The 7,366-nt window shown below is 33.2% G+C and overlaps 1 long non-coding RNA gene across 1 annotated transcript in view; it reads left to right on the top strand.

Annotated features, from left to right (window-relative positions):
* The first annotated feature begins 5,349 nt into the window (after positions 1-5,349).
* The window catches only part of LOC111086291, a 15,769-nt gene continuing 13,752 nt past the window's right edge, over positions 5,350-7,366 (top strand). Inside the window, exon 1 of the long non-coding RNA XR_002611021.1 lies at positions 5,350-5,440. This is a non-coding gene — a long non-coding RNA (uncharacterized LOC111086291). The remainder of the gene's footprint in view (positions 5,441-7,366) is intronic.

The raw sequence follows: 7,366 nt of genomic DNA, 5'->3' as shown, positions 1-7,366 counted from the left end.
ATAATTAAAAACAAACAAACAAACTCACTAACAACGACTAGCAGATTAGCAAATAATGGGGTTCTTAAATCTTTCGACACGGGGTCGGTACATTTGAGCGAGTCACGTGACCTTCTGTACTCATTTAAAGTTAACATCAATTTAATACTTATAACTCCATATATATTGGGTATATCTTCACGAAATTTGTCAGTCTTTCAATTAATAATACAAGTCTTTCACGTACAAAAAGTCTTAATGAAGACATTATTGTTCTCAAATGAGTTAAAATAATATAATTCCCGATGAACTAAAGCGTTTGCTCGGCAGCTACGCCTCTATATAAAAATTATATGGTTACTGACCGAACCTACTACTAAAAAATAAATATACAAAAACAGTAAAACACGTCATTCGTCGCTTCATGGAGCTTAAAGAAAAACTAAGATTTTATGTTCTGTTTTTTTTTTCTCTCTTTTTATTTTTGTTTTTTACAGTATCATGACAAATTAATCCAGATTTCAAAGAACCTCCCACGCCACAGCAGACAAGTCTAATGTGGGCAGCTGACACTGTGGGTTTAAATACCAGTTGTTTACGCTGTTCTTTTCGTGCTTTTACAAGCTGCTTATATAAAGCTTAATAAATTGGGATGTTTTTCTTTCTTCACTGTGTGATTGTTTGCTAAAATTGTAAAATACTTTCTTCTTCCTCAAAAATTGTACAAGAGCTTATAGCTTATATATGTGTGTATGTATATATATATATATATATACAGCTAACGATTAACTGTATTGTCATTGCAATACCTGAATCAACTGTATTATAAACCAAATTACAAAATTGTATATTATCTAAAATCTCGTTTTTAAATAAACGTTAGGATTATCAATGTGCTTTTGATGAAATTTAGTTTCCCTGAGAGGGATAGTCTTAAGATAGAGTAGTTTCAGATATGTGGTTTTTGTTTTATAATGTTCCTCTATAATCATTACTTAAACTGTAACAACTGACTTGATTGTCCAAATCTTTGTTTGTTTGTTTGCTTGGAATTAAGCACAAAGCTACACAATGGGCTATCTGTGCTCTGCCCACCACGGGTATCGAAACCCGGTTTCTAGCGTTCTAAGTCCGCAGACATATCGCTGTGCCACTGGGGGACTGTCCAAATCTATCATCATTTTTCAAACAGAACATATAACAATGACGTCGACCATCGTTTGTTAAACAAAATGTGTGACATTGGCTATCTATGATTGAAAAAGAATATATGGCACTAATCATTTTTGATTGAACACAATATACAATATATGACATGTTCATACTTGTTATTCAGATCCCACTCCATTTCTGACGCGCAGAATTGTTTTGGTTTGTTTTGAATTTCGCGTAAAGCTACACGAGGGCTGTCTGCGCTAGCCGCCCCTAATTTAGCAGTGAAAGACTAGAGGGAAGGCAGCTAGTCATCACCACCCACCGCCAACTCTTGGGCTACTCTTTTACCAACCAATAGTTGGATTGACCGTCACATTATAAAGTCCCCACGGCTGAAAGAGCGAGCATGTTTGGTGGGACAGGGATTCGAACTTTCGATCTTCAGATTGCGAGTCGAGCGCCCTAACCACCTGGACATACTAGGCAGGATATAATAAATTGAGAACCTTTCTTTGCCGACATATTTGACAATAATTATTAATAATTACAATAATTTCTATTCAGATAATACAACATATGTTTGTGTGTTAATTCCAGGCAAGCTAAGACTTCCCATAAATTACAATTCTACTGATTCCTGGGATCATATGGGTAGCTATAAATAAGATGTTTTTTAAGCGAATTATCATAGAAGTAGTATTGGAAACTGAAATGTATTACTCTTATGAACAGGCTTATGTACAGTCATAGTTCAATAGCATTATATTTTCATATTCAACGTAATAATACCAACACAAGTCATCTAAAAACAGTTCTAATATTATATTCATTAGTAGTATTTATAATTCTTAACTATTATGATGCTAAAAATACATTACAAATTGTATCTTAGAAATTGATATTATTATCAGTGTAATAAAGCATAATGTAATCAAACTGGAAAATATACCTAAATCACAAATAAATATATTTTGTGACTTAATTCTGGCGATTTAGCATTTAATGAACTACTTCTCTTTTATATTCGTACAAACATTTATAAGAACATCCAAAAATATAATTTAAAAGGAGTAAATTTCGGTGTCTGTTTTCCACCATTCTCTTCTTAACATTTGTTCGGAATTATTCTAAAGGTACAAACTTTGGCCTATACAAAGTTCATTGCGCATGCCCATTACTCTTCTTTTTAGTTTGTTGATTTATCCTTTTATGTAATATTTTGAAAGAACATTGTATTTATGAAAATACCACGAACCAACTGGTTTATATGTGGAAAATGCATTCCCCAGTATAATATTGCTGTCTTCACACAACACTTTACTTAAGAGTATAAACTAATATCGTTATAAAGTTCTTTGTTTTAAAACATTTATTTTAATATTTTCTAGAAAACGTGATACAGTTATTATTTTTATTCTTTTGATGGTATGAATATTTTAAAGTGAGACCAAGTATGAATTTGTCTGCGAATATTAGAAACTAAAGTAAAATATATTCTAAGTATTGAACCAAATAATAATTTTCGTATGGAGAAGAGTAAACAAGCTACAGATGGCGCCGCTTAGGAAATTACTCTGGAGCGTCTTGCAAAGTATCTAATGGCACTATTAATTATTATTTCGCAAAGTTAATTAGCTCCGCCACGGAAGGTGGACGGAGGTTATGTTTCACCCCTATGTGTGTGTGTTTATCAGTAATATTTCTCGAAAACGGCTCTTTAGATTTGGACGAAAGTTCGTATACATTTGGACTATGACCCAACTTACAAGTGATTAGTTTTTGGAGGATCAAGCTCAAAAACAATGTCACGAAAATCCAAAGAAACCCTATCTGTTAACATGGGGGCGGATTTTGCATATTATTTTTAGCTGTATAACCCAGTCAAAAATGATCGGATTTTGTTTAAACTTGGTGGACACATGTATAATATTGTTCCTCATTGTCCTGCCCGAAATGGCCAGTGTCCGTTGATAACGACAGACATATGTACACATTTTCATATTTTTTGAGAGCCGAATATGATTGTAAGCCATCTCAACCAAAATTTAGTTCATACTGTTATTATAACTTTCAAAGGATATTGTAAGAGCTTGTTGCTTCAAACTCATTCAATATCTTTTCAAATAGTATTTCGAAGTTACTGATTCATATTGGTATGCTAATTTTCAAAGTCTGTTTCAATGATACTGAGGAATTAATACAAGTATGATAACTTTTAAATATCATTTCGGGGATTCTGATTCAGACAGGTATAATAACTTTCAAATATCATTTTGGGGATTCTGATTCATATTGCTATGAAAAAAAATACAATTATATTTCAATAATATTGGTTCGTACTGGTATAAAAATGCTTCATATTACGTTTTAGTAATATTGGTTTGATGCTTTTAAAGCATATTTCATTGCTACTGGCTCACATTAGCAGCATGTTAATGATGTAGTATAATGATTTGACGCACCTAAAAGTCATTTGATAATTTAATACCATATCGTAAGGTTCCTTAAACAATGAATAAACAGAAAGTTTATTGTATTATTTAGTTATGTCTGGTCTGATGTGTATTGAACATTTGTCGTAGTTTTAGCCATAATACAAGCCAGCAAAAGATACGTTTTGAATTTTCCTTCTTTTCCAAAGAAGAACAAACATTTTTTCTATGTGTAATTAAACACAAAATTTCGTTTGTTTGAAATTAATCACAAAGCTACACAATGGGCTATCTATGCTCTGCCCACCATGGGCATTGAAATCCGGTTTCTAGCATTGTAAGTCCGAAGACATACCGCTGTACCATTGAGTGACAGAACAAACATAAAACATAAATCTAAACCGTAATTTCAGCGTAAATCGCTTTGTTTTTGTTTGTTTGTTATGAATTTCGTGCAAAGGTACACGAGGGCCATCTGCGCTAGTCGTCCCTAGTTTAGCAGTGTAAGACTAGAGGGAAGGCAGCTAGTCATCATCACCCACCGCCAAATCTTGGGCTACTCTTTTACCAACGAATAGTGGGATTGACCGTCACATTATAATGCCCCCACGGCTGAAAGGGCGAGCATGTTTGGTGTGATGAGGATTCGAACCCGCGACACGCAGATAGTAAGTCGAGCGCCCTAACAACCTGGCTATTGCTTTGTTTTAAATTAACATACTGAATCCAATAATGTATTGAATATGTGACGCAAAGTTCTGCATTTTATGGGTTTAAAATTTTGTTTTAAAACAATCTAAATTTCAATTATATCACATTGCACCTTTTCAGTGTATCCCCTAACAAAATTACAATACTGATATAAATTGACTTGTGATCCAAAATTTATAAATGGAAAAAAAAGGAACGCTCACGTTTTTTTAACATTGGATGTGACGTGGCTTAGTGGCTAGAATACCGAACTGTGAATCCTAAGGTCCATGGTTTACGTCCCGTTATTTTAAAAGCTCGCTCCGCATTTTGGGGCTATAAGTGAGCAATAAGAGTGACAGTTAAATTCTATTGTTCGATTAAAACAATTCAAGAGTTGGCGGTGAGTGATGTGGAATATATGTTTCTCCTCTAGTTTATTAGTACAAAATTAGGTGTGGTTAGCGAAAATAGTCCCTGTGTAGCTTTGCACGGATATCTAAAACACACGATGACGAACTCTTCATTCTGGAGCGGAGAAACTCCGTATTCGCTACTTTAGACTTTGGGATAAACTTTCAAAAACCAGTTTTTTTATCTGATTTTGAATTATTTTTGCACTAATGTATCCTCATGGACAAATCAAAGCTCTTAAAATAATGTAAGAAACGAAAACGGAGTTCACAATTTTATTTTAACGACAATTTTGTGTTTTGTTTATTTAAATGTAGGTTCGGAGGTTGTTTTTTTTTTTTGAGGTTGTTATTTATCTATTTTTTCCAAATCAGTATCAAAAGGCTCTATTGGTCGAGATTTAAAAAGAAAAATAACGAGTTTCAGATTCAAATCCAACTGGGCTGTTTATGACCGAGAAGGAGATTATCCCCCTATTTTGATGATACTTTTCTGTTCTGTCAGCTTGGCTTTCTCTTTTGCCTGATCTGAACGTGTTTATGACTGTAAGATTCTTTCAGCGAGCCTCATTCGTTGCTATATTATACGCGACAGACACTCCAGGCGTAGGCTGCGACTGTAGCGCCACCACAGTTATTTTACACTATATAACTATGAACGACAATCAACTATCCTCAAATACTTGTCCCCTTCCAGTCTTGCATCCGAAACAACAGCATATTTCATCCTAGGATCTGAGCTGTCTGTTCGTTAGTTTCCAAACTTCTGAGGTAAGAGTCTCAGCTTACGTTTACACCAATCGAACAAACTAAAGTTTGTTAAAGTTTTAATTCTATCATTAAGAAAGCAATTTAAGATGGATAAGATAAACTTAAAATACACTTACATGTGTTAATTGAAGTTGAGAACACGAACCCATCTTATTCGTTCATGAATTAAAGAGGCATTAACATACATGATCTTAACTTGTAATATAGTTCATTTAAGTTTGAAACTTTGGTACCTCAAAAATTTTCCGTCGTTTATGCTCTAACACGATTATTTTTCGATTTCAGAAATTCAGAGAGAGAGAAAAAAAAATAGAGTAAACAAACCTCACATACTTAGCGTTGTTTTGACTATGCTTTGTTGTTATGACGCCTATTCGTTTTTGTTTTTTATTGTTGTTGGTGTTTTTGTTTTGTTTTAAGGGTGGCGGGATTTTTGCCAAATTATTTTTTACATCTATAAAAAATGTGATTATCAGATAAACATTTAGGTTTTGCTGTTTGGCTTTTAAGGTAGCATTGATCCTTAAAACTGGGCAAGTTTACATGCTGAATAAACACTACTTATAACCTTCAAGTTGAGCACAAAACAAAAGTATAATATCGCAATCTTTGAAAGTACACTTTCAGTCATATATGTATATCATATACATTATTATGGCGGCAGGGATAAAGAAATACATAACATCAACTGTTTTAACACCATAACTTTACTTAGGAATGATAAAAACATGTGAAAATTAATACACATGCTCTTTCTTGAACATCTTCATAGCTTGAATTAAAAACTTTGCCAGTTTTCTGCAACGTTAACGAGCTATGGACAATTAACTTTAATTAATGCTTTCGTTAGTGGTAATTAGACTCATAATAAGCCAAATGGTAAAGATATATGAATTTTACAAAATTCAAGTTTTGAAAGAGTGTAATATCAACAAGTGTGCTAAATTTCATGTTGATATTGGTTTAATGGTGAAGTTATCATGCTAATAAATTGGTGAACCCAGTGAAAATTGCGTTTTGTGAAAATAGCCGTTAAGATAAAAATGAGTTATTTATGTAGTAAAGAGGTTAAACTTTCGATTTAAGCTAAATTTGACAAATGTGATTTTTGAAATATTGGAGTCAGTGCTGCCTTAAATAATTTTAGAAAAGACGTTTATTTTACAAATAGTTTGAATTTAACAAACTACTCTTCGGTACGATATTTTCCACTTAGATAACAGTTTAGTTTTTGAGCTTAGTTATGTTATTATACTTTAGCTAACATTGTGAAAATCAAGAGGTGCGGGTTGGCCCTATGGTAGAGATTTGGATTTCGGAGGTAGTGAGACGGGTTCGAATCCATGATATACCACAAAACATTCTCCTCGTTTTAAGCTATGGGTGGATTATAAGAATGACATTCAGTCACTTAGTGTGCATGATGGGTGATGGGATACTACTGACCGGGTTCGAATCCATGATATACCACAAAACATTCTCCTCGTTTTAAGCTATGGGTGGATTATAAGAATGACATTCAATCACTTAGTGCGCATGATGGGTGATGGGATACTACTGACCAACAACTGGTCAGTAATTCAAGATTAAGAACGGCCATAGATTAAATCTTTAGTAACTTTGCCATGAATACACAAGTAAAAACTTAGAAATACACCGCTATTGCTTGCATGTATTTTGGAATACAAATTTTCAGATTCAAATATTTCGTAGTATGCTGCTTCGTGAAATGTGGAAGTGAAACTAGTCAAAAATAATTAGATAATATGTCGTAGAAAATTATTTACACAGTTTAAAGTTTTTCTAATGTTTTATCGGAAACTAGTCAAAAATAATTAGATAATATGTCGTAGAAAATTATTTACACAGTTTAAAGTTTTTCTAATGTTTTATCGGAAACAAGCGCTGTTGGTTTTTGATGAATTA

This window comes from Limulus polyphemus, unplaced genomic scaffold (genome assembly GCF_000517525.1).
Source record: "Limulus polyphemus unplaced genomic scaffold, Limulus_polyphemus-2.1.2 Scaffold38, whole genome shotgun sequence".
In the NCBI taxonomy this organism is placed as follows: domain Eukaryota; kingdom Metazoa; phylum Arthropoda; class Merostomata; order Xiphosura; family Limulidae; genus Limulus; species Limulus polyphemus.
The sequence above is the reverse complement of the archived record's forward strand: the minus strand, read 5'-3'. Positions and strand labels throughout refer to the sequence as shown.